This window comes from Choloepus didactylus, chromosome 5 (genome assembly GCF_015220235.1).
Source record: "Choloepus didactylus isolate mChoDid1 chromosome 5, mChoDid1.pri, whole genome shotgun sequence".
Lineage (NCBI taxonomy): Eukaryota > Metazoa > Chordata > Mammalia > Pilosa > Megalonychidae > Choloepus > Choloepus didactylus.
This window is the reverse complement of record NC_051311.1, coordinates 14,259,552-14,287,257: the sequence shown is the minus strand read 5'-3', so window position 1 is coordinate 14,287,257 and position 27,706 is coordinate 14,259,552. Positions and strand designations below refer to the sequence as shown.

The 27,706-nt window shown below is 40.8% G+C and overlaps 1 protein-coding gene and 1 pseudogene across 1 annotated transcript in view; one reads left to right on the top strand and one right to left on the bottom strand.

Annotated features, from left to right (window-relative positions):
• MPP7 (membrane palmitoylated protein 7) overlaps positions 1-14,751 on the bottom strand; it is a 260,841-nt gene extending 246,090 nt beyond the window's left edge. The window contains exon 1 of the mRNA XM_037837977.1: positions 14,620-14,751. The gene's annotated coding sequence lies outside the window, so the exon portion shown is untranslated. The remainder of the gene's footprint in view (positions 1-14,619) is intronic.
• Positions 14,752-22,982: 8,231 nt separating this feature from the next.
• On the top strand, positions 22,983-23,212 carry LOC119535178 (annotated as a pseudogene).
• The last annotated feature ends 4,494 nt before the right edge of the window (positions 23,213-27,706 follow it).

Genomic DNA, 27,706 nt, shown 5'->3' with positions numbered 1-27,706 from the left:
AGCTAATAAGTTGCAGAACTAGATTGAATTCAGGCAACGTGGTTGGCTCCAGGCTCTACGTGTTAGGAACTGTGGCCTCGTTTATTCACCAAAAGGGAAAGGCCAATTAAACCTCATAAATTTCAAAGGCAACCAAGGAAAGACTGAGGGACTTACCAAGATTAGATAGCAAGTTACAATAGCAGAACTAAAGCTTCCTCCTTCCCTGCCCTGTATTCTTTAAATACCATGCTGCCCCTTTGCCACCACTGTTATTTGCAATCATAGCCAGTGAAATAAGGAGAAAGAAATCAAAGTTATAAGGACCAGAAAGGAAGGAAAGAAAAAAAAAAAACTGTCACTATCCACAGAAGATGATGATGCTGATGCTGATGATGATGTTAAGTAAATCATAACAGTAAGTCTACAAGTAATTTATAATAAACGAATTTCAGAAGCTTACATGGAATTCAAATTTAATATACAAAAATCAATTTTATTACTACATAGCAACAATGAACATTTGAAAAATGAAATTTAAAGAGATACCATTTACAAAACTATCTAAAAACGCCAAATACCTAAGAATGAATGGAACAAAAAACAATCACTTTTCCATACTCGGGGCCTCCATACCTACCTGGATTTCTGCAACACTGTAAGTGCCAGCCCCGCCTGCCCTGGATTAGGCCCTACCGCTGCAGAGAAGAGAGTCTCAGGAGAAAACTCAGGGATAAAAATGGAGGAAGTGACGCTTCAGCTTGAAATTACTAGAAATGTCCAGGAAGTAAAGGAGGGAGATGACACTCAGGAACTAAAGAAGCCCCCAGGTCAGCTAAATATTCCTTGGAGTGATGAGGAAATCAAGTTTCATTCAGGAATGGGAATCCCCTGAACATGTGAGGTATCCCAGACAGAAGAAAAAGAATCACGTGATGTCAAAATCAATTGCCCAGGGGCTCAGAAAGAGGGGCGTAAAGAAGAGCTGGTGACAATGTCTCCACATGTTGGTAAGTTTGACAGACTAATATTGGACTATACATGAGGCCAACCAGAAGCAAAGGACTGAACCCTGCCTTGTCCTTATGGAGAGCCCTACACAGGACAATGGAGAACTGAGAGGACAGCGTCTCCTCAGGCTGTCCCCAAGCAGACATGGCCAACCTTCCACCCTCCTGAGTTCCAGCTCCACATGTGCACCATCCTTGTGCCCCTTGAAGAGCTGATGTTGACCTCCCACACATGTGATCTACATGGAGAACCCTCAGGTACCAGGTGGGCACCCTGGACCCCAAGCCCTCCATGGTCATCTCCATACCTGTATCCTGCCATTCTCCCAGAGGACCCCACCCCTCCCCCAGCAGATCCTGGCCTTTACAACAGCTTAAACCTGGATCCCAATTCTGTTTGCGAGATAACAGAATATCACAGATCCATGCACTCATTCCATCTTAACAATGTTTTTCTTCCAATCTATTAACACAGAATATTCTATCATTTATTTAGGTCTTCATGAATTATTTTAGCAATGTTTTCTTATTTTCTGTGTACAAGCCCTTTACATCTTGGTTATATTTATTCCTAGATATTAGATTATTTTAGTTGCTATTGTGAATGGAATTTTTTCCTTCATTACTTCTTCTGATTATTCAATGTTTGTACATAGTAACAGTGAAGATTTCTAGCTGTTGATCTTGTACCCTACCACTTTGCTGAATTCTTTTATTAGGTTGAGTAGCAATTTTGTGTTTTCTTTGTGCCTTTCTATATATAGGGTCATGTCATCTGCAAATAGTGCACGTTTTACTTCTTCCTTTCCAATTTGCAGGCCTTTTATTTCTTTTTCTTCCCTAGCTCCTATGACTAGAACTTCTAGAACAATGGTGAACCACAGTGGTGACAGTGGACATCCTTGTCTTGTTCCAGATTTTAGGGGGAAAGCTTCATTCTTCGACTACTAACTATGTTAGGTTGGGTTTGTCATTTATGCCTTTATCAGGTTAAGGGAGTTTCCTTCTATTCTTACTAAGTAGTTTTATCAAGAAAAAATGCTGAATTTTGTCAGAAGCATTTTCTGCACCCACTGAGAAGATCATATTGTCTTTTCCCTTCTGTTTCATAATGTTGTGTATTATATTCTTTGATTTTCTAATGTTAAACCATCTTGCATGCCTGGGATAAAATCCACTTGATCCTTTTTTTTTTTTTTCATACACTGTTGAATTCAATTTGCAGTATTTTGTTTAGGATCTTTGCACCTATATTCATAAGAGAAATTTGTGTTGAATTTTATTTTTCTTGTAGTGTCTTTGGCACTAGGGTAATGCTGTCCTTACACAATGAATTAGGTAGTGTTCCCTTCTCTTCAGTTTTCTGGAAGGGTATGAACATGATTGGTATTAATTCTTCTTGGAATGAATGATAGAATTCACCTGTGAAGACATCTGATCCTGAGCTATTCTTAGTTGGGAGATTTTTGAAGATTGAGTCAATCTCTTTGCTTGGAATTGGTCTGTTGAGATCTTCTATTTGTTGTATAGTCAGTGTAGGTAGGCTGTTTGTGTGTTACTAGTAATTTGTCCATTTCATCTGGTTTGTCCAATTTATTGGCATATCGATTTTCATAGAATCTCTTACGATACTTTTTATTTCTGTGGGGTCAGTAATATATATAGAGGTATGACATGTTCAAGGATCATGATGTATGCAACTTACAATCAAATTTTTGAAAATAGGTATATATATAATTAGATATATAGATAGGTAAAGGATGGATAGATAGACACAGATATAATTATACAAAAATGTGGCAAAATATTAAAGGTAGACAAAGCGAGTATGTGGGTATGGGGTATATTGGAGTTCTTTGTATTATGATACAATTTTTGTAACTGTAACTTCAAAATTATTTTCAAAATAAAAGTTATAAAAATGAAAAAAAGAATGAATGGAACAACAAAAATTCAAGCTCTCTCCATATGGAGAGAAAAAAAAAAGGAGAGATTAATGAAAGAAATTGAGAAAGAACTAGAAGAGTACATACGCTATGACTCCATTATATAAACGACAAAAACCACCATTATGAATTCACGCTGTTACAAGTTAGGATAGAAAAGAGCATACAGGTGGCTTCTGGGGAACTATTAATGTTGACCTAGTGCTGGTTACACAATGTGTCTATGAAAGTTCAGTGAGCTGCACACGTAACATATATGCATTGTACTATGTACATATTATACTTCAGTATTTTTTTTTAATTCACACAGCTTAAAATTTCCACTTTGCTTTTTCAAATCTATGATGGTTTTAACTTACCCGAGGCATTACACATACCTTACTTTGGAAAAGTCTGATAAGCATCACTCAAATATGTAATTTAAAAATGTCAATATACATAACTAACTTTTCAGAGTTAAAAGAATTATATACCATGGATCTCCAGGATAGACCATACATAAGGTCACAAAATAAGTCTCAATAAATTCAAAAACACTGAAAGCACACAATATATCTTCTCTGACCACAAGAAAATAAAACCAAATCAATAACAGAGGGAGAAATGGGAAATAAACAAATGTGGAAATTAAACAAAGGACTCTTGAACAACTAATGGATCAAAGAAGAAATCACAAGGGAAATTCAGAAATATCTCAAGATGAAAGAAAATTAAAACACAACATACCAAAACTTACGGGATATAGCAAAGGCAGTGCTGAGAGGGAAATTGGTACACTACCACCAATTCTGCAGAAATAAAAAGGACTATATGTGGATACTATAAACAACTGTACACCAACAAATTAGATAACCCCGACTGAATGGACAAATTCCTAAAAGCAAACCACCTACACTGACTTAAGAAGAAACAGAAGATCTCAACAAACCAAAAACTAGTAAAGAAACGGAATCAGTAATCAAAAACCTCCCAAGAAAGAAAAACCCAGGACCAGATGGCTTCACAGGGAGATTTTTTTTTCATAGTTTACATTATGAGCATTTTTCCCCATAGACCATCTATTATTAATACCTTGTATTAGTGTCATCTATTTGTTAAAATTCATGAAAGAACATTCTTATATTTGTACTACTGACCCCAGACTATCATCCACAACAGGGTTCACTGTGTCATACAGTCCCATTCACAGAGGAATTTTACTGAACATTCCAAGAATTAATACCTATCCTGCTCAAACTCTTCCAAAAAACTGAAGAGGAGGGAACACTCCCTAACTCATTCTCTGAGGCCAACATCACCCTCCTAGCAAAGCCAGATGAAGATGCCACAAGAAAACTACAGATCAATATTTCTTATGAATACAGATGCAACAATCTGCCACAAAATACTAGCAAACCAAATCCAACAGCACATCAAAAGAATTTATACACCATGATCAAGTGGGATTTATCCCAAGTATGCAAGGGTGGTTCAACATAAGAAAATAAATAAATGTAATACACCACATTAACACAAGGAAGGAAAAAAATCACACGTGCATCTCAATTGATGCAGAAAAAGAATATGATAAAATCCAGAACTCCTTCTTGATAAACTCTCAGAAAATTGGAATAGAAGGAAACTTCCTCAACATGATAAAGGACATATATGAAAAACCCACAGTTAACATTATACTCAATAGTGAAAGAGTATGAGTAGTGAAAGTTCCCTCCAAGATCTGGAACAAGACAAAGATGTCATCACTGTCATTCAATATTGTACTAGAAGTTCTGGTTAGAGCAATTGGGCAAGAGAAATAAATAAAAGGCATCCAAATTGGAAAAAAAGAAGTAAAACTTCCCCTATTTGCAGATGGCATGATCCTAAATACAGAAAATCCTGAAAAACCCACAACAAAGCTACTGCAAACAATAAATTTAGCAAAGTGGCAGTTTACCAGATCAACAGGCAAAAATCAGTAGTGTTTCTATACACTAGTAATTAACAATCTGAAGAAAAAATCAATGTTTAAAACTCCATTTACATTAGCAACTAAAGGAATTAAATATCTAGGAATAAATCTAACCAAGGATGTAAAGGAGTTGTGCACAGAAAACTACAAAGCATTGCTAAAGGAAATGAAAGAAGACCTAAATAAATGAAGGACATCCGTGTTCATGGATTGGAAGACTAAATATTGTTATGTCAGTTCTACCCATAGTGATTTACAGTTTCTTTGCAGAAATGGAAAAGCCAATCATCAGATTTATATGGAAGGGTAAGGGGCCTCAAATAACCAAAGGCATCTTGAAAAAAGAGAACAAAGTTGGAAGACTCACACTTCCCAATCTTAAAACTCACACTTCCCAATCTTAAAACTTATTACATCTTGAAAAAAGAGAACAAAGTTGGAAGACTCACACTTCCCAATCTTAAAACTTATTACAGGAGAGGATTTAAGATGGCAGCATAGAGAGGAGTGGAAGTTAAGCAGTCCCCCTGGAACAACTAAAAAAAACCAGAAACAACTAGTAAATAATCCGGAATAACTGCAGGGGGACAAACATGACCGTCCACTCATCATACACCAACCTGAACCGGGAGGAATGCCCGAGATCACAGCATAAAAACTGCAGATCCAAATCGGGAGACACCTCCCCTACAACCCAAGTTACAAAGCCTCCTGGTGCCAGAGAGAAGATTTCTTCCAGCGAGCAATTATAACTCAGCTGAGCTCCAACTGGGGTTTTAATTAGCGAGTGTGAACTGCTCACTATAACGTACAAATCCCCAGCAAGCAGACAGAGGGTTTGGGTGACGACTGACCTTGGAGAGCTGCAGGGTCGCCTCGGACTAGCTCTGTTCCTTTTTTGACTCAGTGGAGAAAGCCTCAGCCATTTTCAAATATGTTTTTAAATGAAGTAGAACAAATAAATGTTAACATTGCAAGGTGTTAAAAATAGGGTGGGATTGGGGGGGGAATACAATCAATGCAAACTAGAGGCTAGAACTAACAGAAACATTGTATTATGCTTCCTTTATGTAACAAAAGCAATATACCAAAGCTAAATGCACATGGAGGGGTGGGGAATAGGGGAAGGGTATGGGACTCCAGGCATTGGTGATGTTGTCTGACTCTTTATCCTACTTTAGGTTAATGTTATCTTTCCTTTTGTCACCTTCTATCAAGTTTTTTTTGTTTGTTTGTTTTTCTTTCTCTTGCCTTTTTCTTTTGCCTCTCTGCCTTCTTTGACTCTTCCTCCATCTTCGTGGAAGAAATGTCCTTATACAGAGAGTGGCGATGGTGCTCAATACATAAATACGTGACTATACGGGGAACCAACGATTGTTTACTTAGGACAGAATGTATAGTGTTTGAACAAAACCATCTTAAAAGAAATAGGTTGATGAAGAAACAATGAGGGCACTATATTGAGTAAAATAAGACAGACACATTAAGGCAAATATTGCAGGGTCTCACTGATATGAATTAATTATAATATGTAAACTCATAGACATGAAATATAAGTTACCAGGATATAGAATGAGGCTAAAGAATGGAGAGCGGTTGCTTATTATGAGCAAAATGTTCAACTAGGGTGAACTTAAATATTTGGAAATGGACAGGAGTGATGGTAGCATGTAACAAGAATAACTAACAGTGCTAAAAGGTGTGTGAAGGTGGTGGAAAGGGTAAGCTCAGAGTCACGTAGGTCACCAACAGGAAAGTTGGAGGTTGAAAGATGGGAATGTATAAAACAGTGAATCTTGTGGTGGACAATGTCCATGATTAACTATACAAATATTAGAAATCTCTCTCACGAACTAGAACAAATGTATGTCACTAAAACTACAGGTTAATAATAGAGAGGTATATAGGGAAAAAATATATACCTATTGCAAACTATATACTACAGTTAGCAGTATTTTAACATTCTTTCATCAACAGTAACAAATCTACTATACCAAAACCATGAATCAATAATGGAGGTGGGGGCATGGTTAGGGGTATGGGAGGATGTGAGTTTCCTTGTTTTTTTGTCTTTGTTTCTTTTCTGGAGTAGTGAAAATCTTCTAAAAACTGAAAAAAAAAATTGTATTGATGGATGCACAGCTGTATGGTGGTGCCATGGGTAATTAATTGTACACTTTGGATCTTTGGATAGTTGTATGGTATCTGAACAATCTCAATAAAAATAAATAAATAATAATAATAACAAACATTACAAAGTGACAGTGATCAAAACAGCATTGCACTGGCACAAGGACAGACACATATGCTAATGGAATCAAACTGAGAGCTCAGAAATCAACCTCACATTTGCACCATACCAATACTAAGTGTCAATAATAGGGGGGTGTGGGGCTATGGGATTTTTCTTTTTGGAGAAATAAAAATGTTCTCAAATTGAGTGTGGTGATGAATGCACAATTCTTTGTTTATGCCAAGAGCCACTAATTGTATACTCTGGATGGATTGTATGGATGTGAACAAAACTGTTTTTTTAAAAAAAGTGGTATGTACCTACTTTTTAGCCCTAAAAAGAAATAAAATGTTGATACATGCTACAACATGGAAGAACCTTGAAAGCACTATGTTAACTGAGATACGCCAGACATGAAAGGGCAATTATTTTATGATTCCACTTATTAAAATATCTAGAATAATCCAAATTCATAAAGACAGAAAGTAGACTGGACTTACCAGGGGCATGCAGTGGGGGGAGGAAGAGTAATTGCTTAATGGGTACAGGGTTTCTGTTTGGGATGAGGAAAAGTCTTAGTAATGGATGGTGGTGATGCGAGCACAACATTGTGAAAGTAATTAACTGCACTGAGTTATACATTTGAATGTGGTTAAAAGGGGAAATTTTATGTTGTATATGTTACTAGAATAAAAAGTAAAAAAAAACAAAAAAAAAACACAGAACTCTATAACACAGTGAACTCTACTGTAAATGATGGATGATAGTTAACAGTAGAATTAGAGAAATGTTTGTTCATGATAACAAATGTACCACACTAATGCAAAGTGTTAATAATAGGGTGGTATATGGGAACTCAATATTTTATGCATGATTTTTCTGTATACCTACCACTTCTTTAATAATAATAATTTAAAAAATTATACCATGTATGACATTTACCTTACCAAAGTCAGGAAGAGAATTCTGTGCTTATTTCTTAAGCTTTTCAAGCCAATGAAATCACTTAACAATTTTTAAAAACTGAAATATCTCAATTAAAGGCAGAATTAAAGATGAATTTCCTTTCAGGTTGGGAACAAGATCAAGAGGTCCACTTTGTTTGCTACTCTTCAACATATGTTAAATGTGAGAGGCCAAATTCCAAAGCTCATTAGAAGAAAATGTAGAAAATACCTTTGTTAACTAGGAGTAGAGATATTTCCTAAACAAGATCCAGAAGGGGGGAATATAGGATGGATGTTTAATTTGAACAGAATTAAAGATTCTCCAACAAAGAATTTCAAAGAAAAAAACTTGATAGGTAAAAACTAAGAAAACATTTGCAACATCTAAAATTCAACAAGGGATTAGCATCTAGAATATACAACAAACTCCTATAAATTAAGGAGGAAAGGGGAGGGATTAAGAAAACCTGATAGAAAAAGAGGCAAAGAATATAAATGCCCAATTCACACAAGGGGATACTCAGCTTCATCAGTAATCAGAGAACTGCAAATATGAATGACATATCACATTATGCCCAGATTGTTCCATCTGTTTCATCAGATTGGAAAAAAATCATAAGGTCAGAAAATACCAAGTGCCAGCAAGAACGTGTGGAACACCAGCTGGTGAGAGTGTGACCCAGTACAGCCACTCCAGATAACGATCTGGCAGTACATTTCATGAAATTACGTCTATACTCTGAAGAGGGTCCATGAGGGGAGGGGAATACGAATGGGGAAACAGATCATAAAATGAAACAAGAGGCTTTGCACGGGCCATGAACTGGGGCTTTCAGTCAAGCCTGTGCTGGTTTAGGAAGAGAAGGAAGATGGCAATCTCCAAATCCACTTTCCTTCATTGAACCAGGCTGCACTGAGTCCTACCTACCAAGTACTGTGCCCCAAGTTAGTGGTGGAGTAGTGAAGATCCAGTCCCCACCCAACGAGAGCCTGCATTCCAGCCAGGGACACAGTAAAAAGTACACAAATAAAATAAGAGTGTGATGACTGCTACAAAGGACATAAAATAGGTGATCGTGACCGAGAAATTGGGGCAGGGGGAATTAACCAGGCGTTCAGCAAGCTGGGGAAGGAGATGTCTCAAGCACTGCATTCAGGATCATCAAAGTCCCTGGATGACAGACAGGACACGTGCTAAAGATGACTTTGAGGTACGTCCTGTAATTTAATTGCCAGAAACAACCTTGAGAATTCCTGTTACATAAAAGAATAAAATAAGTGTTGAGAGAATCCCATATATTTTGACCAAAGGATTCAACCTTTTTAGGAAGAACAAGCCACCACCAGTTGGAATATTCTATGTCTCTAGAAAATGTTTCTGGAAAACCACTAGATGACACAAACTTTTCCTTCCTTCAACAAACGTTTCCTTCATTTATTATATAGTGAGTACTCGTGTTTTTTTCCCCCAACATGGTGCCAAGAAATGATGATAAATTTAAAACTTCTTGCCCTTAAGGAGCTTACCTCAACTGTATAAGAGTCAGGATTTTACTTATTTCATACACTAACTGATTTCTATGATTAAAAACCTAACATTTATTGCATGTTTGCAACCTGCCAGACACTGTTCTGAGAGCTTTAAATACATCTGAGCTCATTTACTGTGATGGCATTGAAGTACCACGTATTTCCATTTTAGAGATGAAAAAACAAGAAGTAAGAAAATTGCCTGTAGTCAAAGAACTAGTAAGTGGCAGAGCAGGGTTTCAAATCCACATCTTCCGGACATCAAAGCCCATGTTCTTCACTATTACACTTATATTTCCCCTGGAATCTACCCACTGGCTTTCAAAGTGTGGTTCCTGGACCAGTAGCATCACCATTACCCGAGAACTTATTAGAAACGCAAAATCTCAGGACCCACCCTAGACCCTGAAACTCTGGCAATGGGACTCATCCATCTGAGTTTAACAAGCCCTCCAGGTGATTCTGAGGCATGATAGTTTTACAACCACTGATTTAAATTGTTCATACCAAGCTTATGTTAAAGGTGAAATGATTCCTAGTTGAAATATTCTAAAATGTTAAGTTTTTCTCTTATTTAAAATGACCTTAAATAAATCAAATGTTTATTCCTTTCCTCATTGCCCATAGCACAGAAATCCCTCCCCAAAGGGGGTGTGGGGGTGGGGAGGGATGCCTCCCTTGTACACTGATTATACCATGTAAGAAAAAAATTGGGAACTGAGCTAAATTTGAAATATGAAAAGAGCACAGAAGTCTGAACACAACCTTCAAAAGTTAAATCTGAAGCCATATTAGGAGAAGAAAAAAAATATTTTGACTATCAACAGTTGACGCCTGAGAAGTCTTAGACTATAACTCCATAATCCTTTTTATCCTGGGCTCAACTCCAAATTTTTACATCACTTCAACAAACTTCCCATTGCCAAAATAGAAGTTGCAACTCAGAAATGCTTGATTCTGTAGACTCAAATTGCTTTAAGTACACGTACAGGAGGAAAGGCTTTCAAAGAGTTTGTCTTTATCATGAGTAAAGTTAATCAATACATAATCGCACATCAGACACGATTACAGTATAGAATACAGTGACAGGTGCTAAAGCCGTCTCCAGGCTCCTACCAAACCCAGCCCTTTCCAGCATCCCAGCTGACCAGTCCCTTTTCTAAGCTGTATGGAAACCAGGAGCCTTCTTTCAGCCACACACCTAAGTCCTGGATTTGAGCAGTACCGCTCTCTGTGTATATGACTGGTTTATCTGTCTCTAACAAGGCCCTTTAGAAAAGGGAGTGGAAGATAAATTATCATAAATATACTCACACACCTACCCTACCATATGACCCTACCATATGCCAAAGAACTCACCTGAAAGTCATTCACCTGAAAACCCAAATCAATAATTTTTAAAAGAGCAGTGTCTACTTATTTCAAAAACTGAAAACAGAAATTTGAAGATTAAAGAGTAACTAGCCTGAGTCTAGACCATGGGATAACTGTAAATGCAACTTCAAATGTTTATTTATCTGATTAAAGTCACCAGGGGTTCAGAGAGCTGTGGGAAGCTGGCACGTGGGCCGCTTTCATAATCAGCCTGGCTACTTACAACCACCCACCTTTCAAAGCACACACCCACGGGCTGGCAACACTGCAAGGAGCTACCTTCCTAAAGGGACCCTATTTATTTACCTCCTCCCCAATCCCCTGAACACCAGAGTTGGGTCCAAGAAACAATTAACCAATAGTCTCCTCCCCAGAATTCAGTAGAACTGAAACATACATACCAACCACTTAGGGACCTCCTCGTTTAAGTTCCTATCCTGCTTTCTAAAAGTCCAGTGTTTTTCTGCAAAACCTCTCAAAATGCAGTCATCCCAGCTAGTCTTCATTCTCCACTAACATGGCTATTTCCACAACTAGAAGGGGAGGAGGTAGAACTTAAAGTAGCAGCTTATGTTTTCTTACTTCCCTTTGGAAACAATCAGTAACAATCCAACCAGTAACAAACCTAATAGCTCCTGCTCTTAGAAAAGAATGCTCTCTTTCATAAGCAAAGCAAGCTGGTAACAACACTCTCCTAAAATAATAGAAAGATTTATTTAATGAGCCTTCAAGAAAGAAAATGCAATTGTAAAACCAGTTTTATATTCCCGGAAAATGTTTTTTAAGTATCTGCTCATAGTAAGTAGCAAATCAACTTGCTGTACCTGTCCACTTTCTTCTGCAACTTCTTTTAAAGAATCCATGATTTAAGAGAGCAAAGTATAAAACTGGGCTCATATAATTCAGTCACAGTTCACATAAAATTTCAACAGGCACAAGACATTAAAAAAAAAAAAGTTGAAAACACACACCAAAAGTCCACACTGTGGTGTGGGTTCTTGACAACTGGGAAAACCAGGCAGCTAGGTAGTAGAAGTTATTTCTAAAGTTACTAACAACTTCCTTTGCTTTAAATTAAGCTGTCCTTTTCCTTCCAAATAATCTCACATAATAAAACTGGCTTAAATCACTCTGAATTGCAATGTGACAGAAACAGGTGCACTACATTTAAGTCTGCCAGTGAAATGTTTATTAGGAAAAAAATTTTAATTGAAATTTCCAATAAGCAGCACTCAGTGCACCATCTAGTGGAAGTCATACTATGTCATAATTTTAAAGAGAAGGACGGAGGGGGGGATGGAAGGGGGAGAGAAAGAGGGGGGTAGAGAGGGAGGGGGAGAGAGGGAGGGGGAGAAAGAGGGAGAGAGAGAAGGAGAGAGGGAAAGAGAGGGAGAGAGAGAAAACCCGGATAACCAAGGAGGGAAAAAAAACTCAAGTAAAAACACAAGTAGATAGTTTACAAGCAACCAACATCTCTTTCCAATTTCCCACACTAAAGAGGGCTGAGCTCATAAGACGAGAGGACCCATCTTCCTTATAAAATAAGAGATGACAAATGTTTCTTTATGGAAAACTTTGCTTGGGTGGGAGAAATTTTAATTTGACAGAAGAGTAAAAACTAAGTAAGGTGGACACACAACTATATGGTGGTACTGTGAACAACTGATTGTACACTTTGTATGACTGTATGAATGTGAATATATCTCAATAAAATTGAATTATTAAAAAAACTAAGGGCAATAAAAGTATATAAATAAAAGCAGAATTAGGCTGCCAGGACTTATATAAGGGATGCCTTACATGCTGCAAGAATAAGTTATGTAAACAAACAAAAAGAATGTAAAAATTACAAGTACTATACAACAGATGTAATGCCATGAAAACAAGGAATTAACTTTATAATTAGAAGAGTTCCTTTCAGTAATTCATAAGACATTTCCATGTTCCTGATGACTGATAAATTTAACATAACCCAACAATTCTCTAGAGTTCCCTGACCTTTGACTTCATTCAAGAGGTTAACCCTAGCTATCCATCTAAGCCTTACACCAAACTAATGCTCAAAGCTCCCTTGCTTGGTTATTCTAATTAAGAAATGAATTTTATATCTTCAACCCTTATATAAATTTATACTAAAAATTTCCAAAACCATAGTCATAAGTCATGGCCAAAATGCATTACACTTCATTTTTCTTTGCTTTACGAATACTAATTATTTCAATTCAACTCAGAAAGCCTTTACATTTCTGAAGCCCACTGCTAGATCAAAGATGCAAATATAAATAAGATAAAGTCTTCTAATTTGGAAAACATCACAAAATTTAAAATAGAGATTTTCACACAGCACTGCTAGGTCTCCTTTGTTCTGTTTGTTTTGCCTCCGTGAAAAATCACCTTTCTGGTGAAATTCAAACCATCAAGCAACTTTAAAAAAAAAACAAAACTAAGAGATGTGAGCAAAATCTTTTTTGTTCTTAGACTATCTCATCTGGAAATAACCACCTCTGGCTCACACATGATGAAACTGGTATGCAGAAGCTTGCTTGATGGTGGGAACTTTACCCAGATCTTGGATTAAACCCACTACAGGTATTAAATAAAGTAGGAGTCAAGTGACCTGAGGGAAAATTCCTTTCTACTCTGGGGCTTTCAGTTCACGTACCTGTAAAATGGGCATGACATGCATTAAATACCTCAAAGGAGTAGGAGAAGGGCATACTAAAATTAGCAGGGTGCCATGAGCTTCTCAATTAAAGTCCTATACGGAAATACTATTGCCTAGAGCCAGTGTGAATCTGGAAGGGGAGAGCGCGGCTCCAAAGGCCATCGCTGTGCCACGACCGCTAAAACCCCGTGCGTGACCTTCATCATCTCACTTGCCAACGAACAGTGAAAGGAAAAAGATGCACTGAACGTATAAACGAAAAGGTAACAGCAATTCAAAGTGATTATTCACAAGTAAATCAAATCATGTAATTCGTTGCTTGGAACTTCTACGCAAAGCGTTAGAGCCTGAGTAGCAGGTGCATCCCTGAAACCTGCAGCCCACGGACGGTTTGTAGAGAGGCGCTTTTATTCGAATGCTGTTTTTTTAAAAAAAGAGAAGAAGAAAAAGAACCACAATTCTACTCCCACCCATGAGCGAGTGGCAGGAACCAGGTGCCACCCCCACGAGCCCCGCACCCTGCCCCAGGCATTCCTGCCCCTCATTCCTACCTCGCCCTTGCCCACCTGAGCCCAGACAAAGGTGAGTCACCCTGCTGGGTCTACCTGTCACTGCAGGAAAAGCCCCCAATCGAGCTCCCACTGACAGCTGCTTCTAACGCAGAAATAATAAATAAGTAATAATGCCCCTGTGCAGACAGCGCTGCCAAGCGCCGGGCCCCGGAAGACGTGTAATTAACACCGGAGAGGACAGGCACCCTCCTCGGTATTTAAAACACCACCACGCTCTTCGCGGAGCTCGGCGCCGCCTCCCTGGAGGGCCCCTTCCCTCCGGACCCCGGGGCCCCGTCGCCGCCGCCAACGCCCCCGGCCCGCGCCCCTCCCCCGCCGCCGCCCCGCGGCACCCGGAGGAGCGCGCCCGCCGCCCGCACCGGCCCCGGCGTCCGGTCCCCGGGGCACACGCAGCGCCCCCGCGTCCCAGTACCTGCTCCGGGCACCGCGGCCTCCGAGGGAGGCGCCGCTCGCGCCGGCCCCTGCAGCCCCCGGGCCCGAGGTTAGCAGGCAGCGACCGCGGCCGCCGCGAAGGACAATCCGGGACCGGCGGGCGTGGAGCGCACGAGCCTGCAGGGAGCCCGGCCCCCGCCTCCGCCCCGCGAGTAACCGACTCTGTCCCCGCCCCCTGCGGGGCGGGGCCGCGGCCGGGGAGGCGGGGCGGGGCCGGGGGGCGGGGCGGGGCCGGGGGAGGCGGGGCGGGGCCGGGGCCGGCCGCCCCTGCTGTCTTTGTAAGAGGCGCCTGCCCATAGGCTACCGTATGGGGCGGTGCCTCGGGCTGGCGTTCGGCCTCGCCGGCAGAGCTTCCTCATTGGTCGACAAGAGAAACAAAGCAGAGCTCTGATTGGTGGTGGCTCTATGGCTCCTCCCACCCCAGCCATCTACAGCTCCACCCACACTCGCCCCAGTCTCTCGCCCTTGGGTCTCAGTCCCAGGTAACTGCAGAATGGGGTGTGTTCCCTGCGCCAGCAGCTTTCGTAAAAGGAACCCCATGTGCCAGCTGCGAGCTTTCTTACCTCCCTGCGATTATTTGCTTTCCGTACGAGCTTGGCAAACAACCTCTAATCTTTAACAGATCTTGGATTCAGAGCGATCTCGTTGGTATTTTTTTAAATGCTGCACAAGATTCAGAGGGAAGTTGTCATATTCAAAGCAAGAGCATAAAATGTTTTCACCTCTGTCGAGATTATAAGTGACTTTTTTTCTTAATGCCTTTCTGTGTTCCATATTGAGCATGTATTACTTTCATAATTAGAAAAAAAAAATTTTAATAGGAAATGAGTAAGATGCAGAGAGTGGCAAGGGACATCAAGGATATCCAGGGGGTTATCTCTTCCACATCGGCCCTCAAAGCAACTGGCACTGGTAGCAGCCCCCTTCAGCTCTCTTAAAGAACTTTGCAAATATGACTGGGCCCCCGGTACTGTTTTCCGAGTAACTACTATTTAATCAACACATAGTGTAAATAACCCAACACTGTAAACAAAGTTATAGGAAAACTCCTTGATAAGAAGAGCTGTGAATTCAAAGTACAAAATAAATAAAGCTTTAAACAAAAAAGGATACACTTACAGAAAGAAATACTGAAATATAAATTGGAAAGCTAGTCTAATGTGGGGAACTATAGGAAGTAAAGAAATGTGGCAGCACTTCAAGATGTGACATAGACTACGGGAATTAAAGATGAGGGCTGGGAGTGAGTTGAGCTAGGCATCAATGACCAGTAATTAAAGTACTCTGAGCTCTCAGACCTATCAGGCAGGCCTGGTGTCCACTTTAGGGGGAGAGGGGCAAATCTCACTTAGGAACCACAGGTGAATCCCTTAGGGACTGGCTGCTTAGCCATTCTACTTGTACTTGTCATTCTGATGACGTTCTAAAGCAGACTATTTGAAATTATGCACTTTCCCCCCCAGAAGTCCATGGATTATATGTTGGTGAACAAAACTGGGTTTGATAAAAATCAGACCTAATGAAGGAAAGGGATATTGAAATAAACATGAACTCAAAAAGAAGTAAGGACAAGAAACCTGACACAGAGAATGGAACAAATACTTTTTCTTTCTTATTTACTGCAAATAAGGTAAAGCTCTTTGGAGGACAGTAACCTCATCATCTAACAAAGTTTTTTGTTTGTTTGTTTGTTTTGCTTTTTACAAAACCCTTGTAATAAAACGACTACTAACTTCACATTGCCTAATATGAAAAAAATTGGAAAGAACACCCTCCCAAAGTTTTTTCCAAAATAACGCCTGAAATTCCATCACTAACATTCTCTCTTTGGGGATTAATTGGCTTACCTTTGAGATTATTCTTTTATTCATCTACTGATCAAACATTTATTCAGTACTAATCATCACATACTAATTCTTTCAGTGAACTAGGCACTCTACTAAGCACTCGATGAAGACAGACTCAAAGCTATTTATCAACAGAAGACAGATAATGAACAAGTAAACAAATAACATTTACAGAAAAGGATAAGGGCAAAGAAGAAAACAGAACAGTGACTAGAGGGATGGGGGAGCTACTTTAATTTGAGAAGGAAGAGAGAGTTGCTCTAAGGAGGGACGATTTGAGTAGCTCCCCAAATGAGAAGAAGCCAGCTATGCAAAGCTCTGGAGTGACAGCATTCATGGCAGAGGAGACAGCAAGTACAAAGGCTCTGAAGTAGGAAGAAAATGATATGGTGGAGGAACAAAAAGGCCAGTGTAGCTAGCCTTGTGCATAAAGGAGGGTCAGAGAGGGAAACAGAGGTGTGTTGTAGGCTATGGGAAGAAGTTTGTATTTCATAAAAGGATTCCTGACAGGAGAACATCAAGCTGCTAACATCTGGGAATAAAATCATTCATTCATTCTTCTTCTTCTTCTTCCTTTTTCAGGTTCACCGGAGAGATGGACAGTCATTCATTAGAGCAGATCTAAGAAGAACCTGCTAGTTGCCAGGGACAAGTTTAGTTCTTTAGGATCTAACAGTGAAAAACCTACCCCTGGAGGGACTGCAGAAAGTGTTACCACCCAGGTGATGGGGAAATCACAGATACTTTGGGAACACAATCCTCTAGGCACCAAGGAGATCATCCTGAGGGAAATGAGGGATAAGCTGAAGAATGAGGAGGAGCCACCCCAGTGAAAGGGACAGGAAACAACCGAGAAGTGTTGGCAGAGGGCAGGGGATTAATGCAAAGCCTTAAAGGCAACTGCATAAAAAATCAACTTTCCCCCCCTTATAAGCTTGCCCAGCATGGATGGCCCCAGAAGAGTTGATTTGGAATGCATGGGAGCTGAGCTGAGCAAAATAAGAGAAGAAAAAAGCAGATTGTCTCCTTTATACCTTCAGCGAAAGTCATTTAAATAGTCAATACACTTTCACCATGATACTCCTTTTTGGATAGTAAGGGCTTAACAATATTGATCCTATTGGATGAGAATTAGGGCAGGGCTGAGGCCCTTAGAGAACTGTTCTACCAGTTCTAGCCTTTCCTTCTGCTCTTTGGTATGGCTTTCTTTTTATCTACCAAACTTGCAACATTAACAGATTTCTGAAAAGGAGGAGGGCGGGTAAGGATAAACAGCTGGGAATTAGGAAAAGTCAAAGTATCTGGGTAGGCCCAGCTGGTGATTGCAGATGAATCAAAAGATGTCACAACGGAAATCAATAAATAAAAAATGCCACCTTTGCTATGTACAGCACAGTGCCTCCAAGCCACTGAAAAATCATCTCTGCATCCTAATATAGAGTTTGGAAGTTAATTGTGAAGATAGAGGGGCAGCTCATAGATCCCATGGGCAAAAATAAGCCAGTGCTCAGGGAGGCCATGGGGAAGTCAGCTGCAGCTGTCTCCATCTCCAAAACCTGGTTTGCTCTCTCCACTTCTGCTCTGTCCCTATGGCTCAGAAAACTAGCTTTCTGGGCTCCAAAATCCATATGTCAGAGTAAAGCTGCCCCAGAGCCACCCACCCACCCACACACACACACACATACACATATAGAGGACTGAATCGGCCCAACCCACACACCCCACACCACCACCTCCCGGCCCCAGGGGCTGATGTCTGAGGGCACCAACAAGGCTGCCAGTGCCCATCCCTGTTGAAGGGTAGAGACTTCCCAGAAAAGAGGCACCATCTTTTCAAGCCAGCCAGTGGCTCCAGGTACATCTCTGCACCCATGGTTTCACACTAAGAAGGAAGCCCGGTGGCCTAAGACCAAAGCATCGATGGAGGCTGCCAGCTTTCTCTAGAAATCTCTAGCCTTCGTTTGCATCCCACACACCAACCACCTTTGTCTCTTCCCATTTCATGTTGCTGTTCCCTTTCAGGTCTTCCACTACTTTCCTATTTCCCTGACCTTAAAGAGCAAAAGCACTTGCTGAGTTGGTGAACATCCACAGGTGGTCACAGTGTTCCCAGTTCCGAAGAGACCAGCAAGTGGGACCAGCATGGGATGTCTGTAAACAGATGACAAACCTTTGTCAGCCACTGTCCCTCTGTGATGGTCAGGTTCATGTGTCAACTTGGCCAGGTGATGGTGCCCAGATGTCTGGTCAAGCAAGCACTAGCCTAACCATTACTGCAAGGACATTTGTGGCTGGTTAATAAACCAGAAGGCTGGTTTATTAAATCATCAGTCAATTGGCTGCAGCTGTGACTGATTACGTCAACGAAGGGCGTGTCTTCCGCAATGAGAGAATGCAATCAGCTGGATTTAATCCAATCAGTTGACTTTTAAAGAAGAAAGATAGAGGACCTTCCCTTCTTCAGCTAGCCAGCGAAACGTTTCCTGAGGAGTTCATCGAACACCTTCATCGGAGTTACCAGTTTGCTGCCTGCCCTATGGAATTTGGATTCATGCATCCCCACAGTTGCGTGAGACACTTTTATAAAATCTTATACTTCAAGATATCTCTCGTTGATTCTGTTTTCCTAGAGAACCCTAACTAATACCCTCCAAAACATGTTCCATGGGAGGAGAACTGCCCCTGCCCCTGGATAGAAGCTTGGGTGGTCCCATAACTTTTCTGATGGTCCCCAGGCAATACAAAGTCCTGTGATCAGATTAAGCCATGAAACAGTTTTATTTCAGAAATTTAAAAGCAAATGCCAATATTTTGATCAAAACACCTCAAACTGCATTCAAAGAGAGGATTTCCCTCCACTGCCCCAGCTGGGGTCCCAAGCAAGCAGGCCTCCGACTGCCCGGCAGGGGGTGGGCTCCTTCTCTATGTCCCCCATGGGACTTCTGCCCAGTTCCTAATGCAGGTGGAAGAGAGGAGGGCCGGGACAGCAAGTTCAGACCAACTGATGCTCTGGCCAGGAGGGTTTACACTCTCTGAGCCAGGCAAGTCTTTAGCACTTGGCCCGTCCCTCTCAGGTGCTGACAGTCTCAGACCTGCACCGGAAATACCCAGCCGTGCTTCTTGTGACATGGGCCACCCAGCTGTCTCTAACTGCCTCTTTCCCCTTGGTTTCTGGTTTCACACAGATTCTCTCCATTGGGGGTGGGGGTGAGGGGTCCCTCGGTCCCACCAGGTGTGCCTCTTGAGCAGGATTTAAATACCTCAAGGCCAGATCTCCCACGAGTGGCTCTGGTCCTCAAGAAACACTCCCACATGCTGTATTCCCACCCACTGTGGAAGCCTGTTGACTCCTGATGCACATCTGCCTATCATGTTCTCTCTGTCTCTCTCTTTCTCTGTCCCCCCTCCCCTGCTTTTTCCTTTTGCCTCTCCTCTTCTCTCTCCCTCTGTGAGCTACCTCAAGGTGATATCCTCAGCCTCTCATCTTTAGATCTCCCAGGTAAACATCAGACAGTCCAGATACCCAGAGCCCATACAAATCAAGTTGTCCTTGTAGTCTTGATGCTCTCTCTCTAGTGAGATTAAGTGGGAAAACCTTGGAGGGGAGTGGGTAGGTGAGAATCATATTTTTGCTTCCTTCAAAGGAAACATCTTTGCAGGTCCTTTACTGATCTCACTTCTTCCACCCTTTTATACTCTCATTTTGTTTGTTTTTAAGGGTCATCAAGAGTCCAAGCTATTTCCTCTGAAAATTAGTGTCTTGCTCTGGCAACTTTAGAATTTCACTTCTATTGTATCTTGGTGCCTCTGTCAAACTTTGATTTCACATCTTGTTATACTAACGTGAATCCGTAGACTCTGCTTTTGTTAACTAACTCTAAGAGCTGAGAAAACTTGTTCTCTGAAATCATAGGTTGTTGGAAATTCTGCTGTTTGAACTAGCAGTGAAGGCAGAACGCCCACTCTTGCCTGGAGTGCCGGAGGCTGGGGTTCACTTTGACACAAGGGAGCAGCCTTGCTCTCCAGGCCCAGCGCAGAGCTTCAGTTCAGGGGCTTTGGGACCCAGTATTCCACATGTATCTTAACTTCATGGTTTCCTAGGTAACAGGAAACTGAGGCTGCCTGTGTGCCCAAGACTGATGTTAACCTCTTTACTCACAGCCCTCTTTCACTTTGACTCTTTCACAGTTTCATTTAACTTTTACCTAAACTCCGCCCTTCCCCCCAGCCCTAGGATATAAGCCTGTCTCTGCCTCTGCTGGGTGAGGCTCTCCGTGGCTCCTTTGGAGCACTCTCCCTTGTTGCAGTGAGTTAACAACCTGTTAGACTACGGGTTTGTTTGACTCTTGGGTTTCCTCACCAATGACCAATCCTTCCCAGCTCAGGTTATGCACGTTCCCAGGTTCTCTCCAAGGCACCATCAGTCTGACTTCCCGCTTCATGTCCACATCCCCTTCTCCTTCAAGTCTCACCACCCCTGTCCCAGAGTCTTCAGCAAAGTCCTGCACTGCAAAATGCCACGAGCACATACATGTACAGGAATTACCACATTTATCTCTTCCACCAAAAGAAGAAACTAGTAATTTCCTTATACCAGTATTTTGCAAGAATTACCTGCAGGGCTTTTGTGAATTACAGAAGTCCTGAGATACTGATACAATCCCTTCCCTATACTCGTCCCTGAACACACACACCTGGCTCTAACGAGCAGGACCCTGTTAGTAAAGGCAGAACATTCTCAGATGTACTTGGGAGGAGGTTGAGGAACTCAACACTATGCCTCACTAATGAATCCTTTAGGGCCCTTATCAAAATTCTAAAGTCTGTAAGTTTAGGGATTGTTTCTTCTCTTAGTTAAAAACATGAGCTTGATGTGACTTATAAATGAAAAGGCGGGAGGGGCTTTGTCTGCCGTGCCATCGTATCACCCTCCCATCGCAGACAGCACAGTCAAGTGCCCAATGAACATTTGTTGCACAAGGTAATTTGCAACTCATTTTAAAAAGCAGAGATTTGATCCATGAATTGTACCTGATCAAGCAGCATTCACCTCAACTGTTAGCAGAGACTGTGATCCTTTCTATTCATTTTTGTCCACTTGGCAGTTTTTCATGATTGGTCTCTGATACACTTTGCAGTTGGCTGCCCACTCATGTACTTCAGTTTGTAAACTGAGAACCAGTTAAAAACTCTGAGGAACAGGGGTGAGAAGTGACATCTTGATCCATGGAGTGGCAGAACTTGATTCCTAGTGACCCTAGGAATACCTTTGTCAGAACCTATGTGTGGGTCCCGGCTCTGTCTATGATGATATGTGTTGTGGTAAAAGGGTCAAGAGCCTCTGGGGTGAGAAATAATCCAAGATGTTGATGATTGTTTAAAAACTGGGATTCTAACCTTAGGAGCTTCAACCTGCTATCATCTATTCTTTGGTTATTCAAACCTGATGTTCCCTGTAAGATATCTGTCCATCTGATTAGGATATACATAGACATACATTAATATATACATACATACATGAGTGTGCATGTGCTTTATATACATATATACACATACATATGTGTATGTGTGTTTAAACACTTAAAATTTCTCATACTAAACCATTTACACCTCTCTCCTCTCCCTTTCCCACATCTGGAAAGCTATAAATTTGAAGTAGGTTTAAAACACTTTAAAGTTTAAAGTTGGGATGAGGAAATAATTTTTAAATTGCATTTAGCATTTTTAAAAAGGATAACAAATATTTCTGGTACGACTAAAAATTGATAACAAGTATACACAACACAGCACCATAAATTAGTCTCATCACTTTTTAGCCACATACTGATGTGTGAGAACAGACCAAAGGAAAAAAAAAATCTTCGCTTTGTAATATTTATAACTGGGACCGGCATTTTACATTCATAAAGAAGGATATGGATAGAAAAGTTTAGGGGAAAAAATACACAAAGTGAAATGAGCTATTCAGAACATATATTTAATTAATCTTTTTACTTACCATGTTGGGCTCACAAGGGAACATTGCAAGCAAAATTAATCTTGTGCTATTTATGTTCCCCTAGAAATTACTACACACCATCATTAATTAATTAATGGTGGCCTGGAAAACAGAAGCTTCCTCAGCTCACAACTTGAAAACTCGAGTGACTTCTCATTTCACACCGAGGGTTAGGAAATATGTACGGAGGAATCATAGAAAATTAGAAAGCCATAAAAGCTGTACCAGAAGAAACAGTTCTGAAGAAGTACCTACAAGAATGATGTTTCGGGACTTCAGGTTGCACTTCCAACAAAGACCAATCTTTAGGAGCCGGGAATCTTTTGCTTCAGAGACTCTATTCTCTTAACTTATACAGCTTTCTCATGACTCTCACCTTTATCAAAGTTCTCTTTCCTTGGGAACAAAGGAACTTAGTAGATGAAGACTCTGACACCTATGAGTTTAAAGTCTAAGATTAAAAACGAAATACAAGGAGGTGGAACCTGGCCGGGCAAGATGGCGCCATCCGTGTTGCTATGTCTCTTCTCCGAGCTGCTGGCCCTGGCCCAGTGCCCTAGTGGTCCTTCTGCTCTGGTCAACGTTCTAGTTCAGGAGCCACCACACAGCAATCCTGACTGGCTGAAAGTTGGAGGACCTTAGGCACCACCGTCTTTTTGTGGGGCTACCTCCTCAATCAACATAATGAAGGTGTTTATGAGTATAAAAGAAGAAATGGGTTGAAATAAACTTTTGAAATACTAATATATTATCCTCCGTGTACTCATTACAGCAGTTCCTCTGGGTTCAACAATCTTTTCAGTTGTACATGTGAAAGAAAAAGTTATATATAAAGTCACATATGTGAATATATAAAGTCAACATTTGTGTGTTGTATCATTAAATGAAAAGAAGAAAATTATCTCTATTCTTGAGATAATGCATATCGTGACAACTTACAGAAAATATCAATTCTAAGGTACATTATTAAAAGTATTGTAATATGGAAAATACGTTGGGTTAAACATACAAGTTGAAAAATGTAATCAATAAACAGAAAGTTCAATGTTATTTCAATCTGCTACATAATGTTGAAAACTTGGAGTGACTTTTTTAGGGCATTGATTATTTTTACCACCTGATGACGGGGTCAGTGGTAATTGAGGACTTGGTAAGAAAACTTATGAAGATATATCAACTTTTAATTTCCAATCAAAACACGTATTCCTTAGTTTCTTCTGACTCCATTGCATTGAAGTTGGATGATTTACACCTGGGATACTGTTTTTATTCAACATCTATGGCAGTGCCAAGTCTGTTGTTCTTTTTTTGCTAATATGACTTTCCTCTAAAGGTTTAGCAAACTCTTGATTGTTTAAAAAAGGGAGGGGGTAAAAATAGACACTTAAAAAAATTAAACTTCATTTGTCCCTCAAAAACAAACAAACAAAAAAGACAAAATACAAAACCATGTAACCAGAAGGATATATAGAAATACAAAGCAGTAATGAATTTGAGAATGCTATACATGACATAGCTAAAGAACTAACTGAAGAGGTTAATGCCCCTCATGGAGAAGAATGATTTATGATATTCATAATTTAAAGTTCTAATTATGCTTCTGTGAACAACTGCTGAATAATAACTCATTTCAACTAACAGCTCCTGTGCTGTTCAGATAGCTAGTTTCTGCAGCCTATGCCAAAGATCTTGATTTCCACATTATTACACTTGTTCTAATTTCCATCAATATTCTTACTTGTTGATATTACTTCTTACCCAAGTCTATTAATGACTGTAATTTATTCAACAAACATTTAGTGAGCAGCTACTAGATACAGGTATTATGGCAAATACTGGATCAGAGGGAAAAAATGCAAACATGTTTAAGGCACAATTCATAGTCCCTACGAGCTCACAGAATTCGAAATTGTCATTTCCAAGCCCCTGCTCATCTCTAGTGTAACATGTGGATCATACAAGCAAATGAATTGGGGGATTTGGCAGAAAACAAGGGAAAATATGGTGCCTGGTTGGATGAAGGGGATCAACGCCACCACTTAATTGAGTAGGTTTGATGCAGGAAGTGGTATTGCAGGGAGCTTCCATGTATGGTCATTAAAGGCCATGAATCTAGAACAAAGTCCAGATGATTCTGAGAATTCGAGTTAGCAAACTGTTGAGTCTCCACAGGTGAGGCATATGAATGGTAATATTGGGCAGTGCCAGAAATCACAGTCCCAGTTTAGACACTAAATCTAGTGGCTCGATCTCGGGCACTTTGTGAACCTCTCTGCAACTGTTTTCTTAAGTAAAATACGTGCAGCAATTCATCTATCCACGAAGTCAAAAATTGGAGTTATGTTTGGCAGGCACAAAGTTTGTAGAAATTTGGATTCATTGCCAACATTTCAAAATCAGGTGATTTCATATGAAAGTCCAACATCCTAGTTTCTCTTTTTAAAAACCAGAAGATCTGGCCTTGCTGACCCACATTCCCATGTGCAGTAAGTACTGGGGACAGAGAGCTGGGCCCCTCTAGGCCTGGCATCTGCTTTCCTGTCTGCCACTCCCTCCCCCACCCACTTCACTCATCCTTCCGGTTCCCCACCAGGCCCTGTAGGCATTTAAGTTTGCATCCCTTGAACTGGATGGTTTTGAAGGGTTTGTTTGGTTTTCTAAATTGAAAGCTATAGAAATTGTTTCAATGTAACACAAATTTAAAATATATATTCTATGAGGAAAGAGATTCTTATGCAGAAGAATTTCAAATTATTTTTGTAGATCATCTGCCCTCAATGAGCTGGAGCTTAACTCCCCACTCCTGAAGTGTGGTCTGTGCACAGGGACTTGCTTCCAAAGAGAGCAGGATTGAAAGGTGGGGAGGGGAGAGGACCTTCACACTGGACAAACCTGGCAGAGACCACCTTGGACACGTGATCAAGGTCAACACAACAAGGGTAAGTCTTGTTCGTGTGTGCCCTTGATAGGATGCGATGAAATGGCACTTTCCCCTCTGCTCTCTTCCTCCCCCAAACCCATAACCTCCGTATAATTATGAGAAAAACATCAGATAAGTCCAAAACTGGAACATTCTACAAAATACCTGACCAGTCCTCCTCAAAATTGTCAAGATCATCAAAAACAAGGAAAATCAAAAAAACTGTTGCAGCCAGAGGAAACTAAGGAGATGTGATGACTAAGTGTAACACGATATCCTAGATGGAACCCGAGACAAAAAAGGAACATGAGGTAAAAACTAAGGAAATCCAAATAAAGTGTGACCAATAGTTAACAATAATATGTCAATATTAGTGTATTATTATTATTATTTGTTAATAATAGGAAAAACTGGGTTTGGGGTATATGGAACTCTGTACTGTCTTTGCAATTTTTCTGTAAATCTAAAACTGTTCTGAAAAATAAAGCTCATTTTTAAAAGATTATATATACATATGATGGGAGATTGAATCATGTTCCCCAACAAAAGACACGTTCTTAATCCATGTTCCTGCCAGTGTGAACCCATTTGTAAATAGGACACTTTGAAGACGTATTATCAATTAAAGTGTGGACTCCTTTGAGAATAGGACCGTCTAAAATCCTGTCTAGATGTGGTCAAACTGAATCAGGGTGGGTCTTAATTCATATGACTGGAGTCCTAATAAAGAAAGGAAATTCAGACACAGTCAGAGAAGCCAGGAGAAGTAGATACCAGAAGTCAGAAAAAACCACAGAAGACCAGGACGTCACCATGTGACAGAGGACAGCCCCACCAGAATGCTACCAGCTCAGAGAAAAAGCACAGCCTTGCTGATGCCTTGATTTGGGACTTTTGGCTTCTAAACTCATGAGCCAAACAATTCTTGTCATTTAAGCCAATCCATTGTGCTGTATTTGTCACAGCAGCCCTGGTAAACTAAGACCAAATAAGTATAATGCATGTGTGTGTGTGCACGTGTATGTGCGTGTGAAGGATACTGAAGTCTCTCAAGGAATCAGTGCAAGATCTGGACACTCAAGGCTTGAGAAGAGAAAGTCAGGCCAACAGCAGCAGCAACTTTTTCCAACAGCGCTGCCTTCAGCGAGCCTCAGCTCCTCCCAGGCCTTGCGTCTCTCAGTTCCAGATTTCAAATTCCTCAGAAAGAAAATCCCACTGCCTCTGCCTGGGACAGAGGAAAAGCCTGGATGGATCAGCCACACCAGGGCTCTGTGGCGGGATCACAGCCGCTGGGCCCAGGCCTGCAGGTTGGGGGGCATTTGCAATGAGCCAAGAATGTCCCTTTCAGCTCTGAAAGGCTGAGTGAGATGATGAAAGAGAGGATGCTCAACTGATGGGGTGATTTGAAGCTATGTACCCCAGAAAAGCATGTTCTTAACCGTAACCCATTCCTGAGGGTGTGAACTCTTGTAAATAGGTCCTTTTGACGAGGTTACTTCAGATAAGGTGTGGCCCAGAATGAGTCTCAATCCTATTACTGACATCCTTATAGCGAAGGTCACAGAGAGTGAAAAGAGCCACCGAGGGAGCAGCCAGAAGCTGAAAGTCTGCAGAACCCAGAAGAGAAGGGAGAGGCCAGGAGAGGCCGCCATGTGCATTGCCATGTGACATAGGAGCCCGGCACCGAGGATCACCGGCAGCCAGCCCCAGAACGCCAGTCTTCTGGAAGAAGTATCACCTTGATGATGCCTTGATTTGATTTCCTCCTAGCCTCAAAACCGTGAGCCAATATATTCCTGTTGCTTAAGCCAATCCATTGTGTGGTATTTGCTTTAACAATAAGGAAACTAAAACACTGATGACGTCAACATCTTAAAAATTAAGGCCAGATCTTCCCAAAATTGGAGCAGCATCCTTGTCATCTGCATTTGTCATTTATAAATGTCAGAAAAACATCTATGCTAATTACAAATCATTTTACAAAATCAAGATTTTAAAAAATTATTTATTTTCTGTAAAAATTGGTTTAGCCCCATATACTTATGCTAACTCTCCCGATGTATAACCACAACTCGTTTTACTTTTTAAAAACTATGTTAAAGAAAAAGTCTACGATTAGTCCCTGTAATGGAAACAAGGGAAGATTTGCCATACTGATAGATCCCCAAGGAGGTCAGTCAAATGTAGATATGCTAAGAGAGGCATGGGGTGGGTCATGATTTAAGGGCTGCTGCCTCTACTGGCCAGCCAGCCCTATGCAGTTAGTGCCTTGGCACAAATTAGGAAAAGGCATCCTCAAGAT